We start from the raw sequence: 2,701 nt of genomic DNA, 5'->3' as shown, positions 1-2,701 counted from the left end.
CTCTCTCTCTCTCTCTCTCTCTCTCTCTCTCTCTCTCTCTCTCTCTCTCTCTCTCTTACTACTACTACACGACTTACTTACTAATATACTCGCGCGCACCTCTCCTCCTCTCTCTCTCTCTCTCTCTCTCTCTCTCTCTCTCTCTCTCTTTGTCAGCGTTCTCCCGTTCCGTTTATCGATACTAAATTATGATACTTATTCAATTAGAATCGCGGGCGCCCGCGAAAGATCCGCGAAGGGATTGATTATTATCGATATCGCGTCGCAATAATGAGGACCGTCTCGACGATGCGGGAGACGCGCCCCGCCGATAAAAAACACTGACAACGACGACGGGCTGGCGAGCGTTTACGGGAGTGACAGCGCGAGGCCCGACGCCGCATTAGAGCCACGAAGCGACTAGTTACTTCCCTTGGCACTGCGGCAGCATTATACGTTATCGCATGTACGATATAGGTAGGGTACGTGATCCACAGCCAGCCGCCGCGAAGCGCGTAGATCGATCGGGCGGGGATCGGACACGTCGAGCCCGAATGTCGTTCGCCATGCAGAGAGGCGAGATTCTGGCCAACCCTCGACTCGATATGCAAAATTTTCTCCTCGTGCGAGACGAACGAACAAATTTAATAACACCTCTCCGCCGAAGACACAGTTTTTCTTTTAATCCTCCGAAATGAACGGTGGGGTATTGGAGACTCGCTTAATTGTATATAAAATCTCTCTCTGTTTCTCTCTCTCTCTCTCTCTCTCTCTCTTCCAAAGTGTCAAACAATTCAATTTTCTTTACGTCTGTAGATTTGGATTCTTTTTGTTAATTTATACACGGAAAGAACATTTTGTTGAAGTATCTATCTAAAAATCTGAAGTATCTATTTAACTAAATGCAGATTTGCAAATAATTTCATTGGATTATTAAAATTGTGTAGGTCGTTCCCGAGACAGCAATATTTATAAAATATTTACAAAAATTTATAAATATTTATAAGATTTGTTTTAAATATTTTATAAATATTTATAAGATTTATTTTAAATATTTTGCAAATATTTTTATAGGCAAATATAATTTTAAATTGCACAGATCATAAACATTTATTATAAATTATATTATATTATGAAATATTTATTGTAAATCTTGTAGTAAATGTGCTATGGAAATACTTGATAAGGCATAATTCAAGTAAAAAGTAAATTACTTAGTAAATTTATTTATATTTATCATAAATATTTGGTTTATATTTTAATAATTCAAATAAAGCTTTATATAAAATATTTATAAAATACCTATATAACATTTTAAAAAATGAATATTAATAAACATTTGTCATAAATATTCTATGGTCATCAAGCTGATTGCTAAAATGTCGAAATTTTTGACAACATTGCTTATCATGCTTAAGTTTCTGTATAATTATTTTGATGATCCATTATATTCGTATCTAAAGTTTTTCTTTTAATTTTCTGGAACAGAGACTTATTTAATTATTCTAAAGTCTCTTTCTCTTAAAAAATGTTAAACAATTCAACTTTCAAAAATTCGGGATTTGTACCAATTACTTAAGAACTAAAGGTAAAAATATATTATAATATTGAACACTGAAATATATTTCTCCTGCCTGAAAGGCTACAAGTAGATGCGAATATCGAAAATCCTTATTACAAAATCCTTATTTTTTAACAAAAAAGTAAGAAACTGTTTTTTTTAACAATGATGATGCCATCCTTAAACAATTAACTATAAATATTTTTCCATCAACTTAAAATGTCAATTTTTCTTCGCCAAAAATGAGAGTTCGATGATTATCATTTATCTTCAATTTTTAGCGATGTATATCTTAATATATTTAAATATAAATTTCATCAAATTTTATTTCGATAAAGAGAAATAGTTTTGTAACTTTATTTATTTCTCCAAAAGTTGAGTTTGTGAAAGAACTTTTATCAATTTATCAATTTTTATTTTGGTCTCTCAATGTTTAAAAAAAAAATCGACTTCGAGTCGATCAGAATCTGTTGTTAAAAAGTAAATATTAAAAAGTGGAATAAAAGTAGAGCACGCAGATATGTGCTTCATAAATAATATTAAAGAATATTTACGAGAAAGCTTGGAGAATTAATTTTTTTAGTAGAAATATTATAAATACAAATATAAAGATAAGCAACGCAGAAGATACTATTCTCGAAATCACTTCGTTTCTTCGTAAGAAGTATGACAATAAAGTTACGTTCGCGTATCCGTTTGAAAATCGGATTCGTTAGCTTCCGAGTTGCTTCTACCCTCTACCCTCTTCGCCGCGAGGATCGTTTCCCTGTTCGTCGCACTTGTTTTTTACTTTTTCTCTTTTCCGATACTTACAGCGAGGAAGACGCGAGGAAGGTGCTCGACGCAGCTCGAGGTGATTAGACTTCAGACGGCGGCGATGTCCTCCTCCGAATCCGCGACAGGCAGATCCGCTTGCCCTCCCCCTGTCTCGTCTACATTCTTCATTCGTGAAGCATCGTTCGTCTCTGTAACACAACACATAGCGCGATTGATTGAATGAAGGTGTGTCGGAAATAAAGGGCGAAACGTTGACGAATGTGCGGGGACCATGAACTCGTTATTTACGGATTATTATTGAAAGAGAAATGAGGGAGAAAGAGAAATGGATGAAGAGAGAGAGAGAGAGAGAGAGAGAGAGAGAGAGAGAGAGAGAGAGAGAGA

The sequence above is a fragment of the Atta cephalotes genome (assembly GCF_000143395.1).
Source record: "Atta cephalotes unplaced genomic scaffold scaffold00061, whole genome shotgun sequence".
In the NCBI taxonomy this organism is placed as follows: domain Eukaryota; kingdom Metazoa; phylum Arthropoda; class Insecta; order Hymenoptera; family Formicidae; genus Atta; species Atta cephalotes.
Note: the sequence above shows the minus strand (reverse complement) of the source record.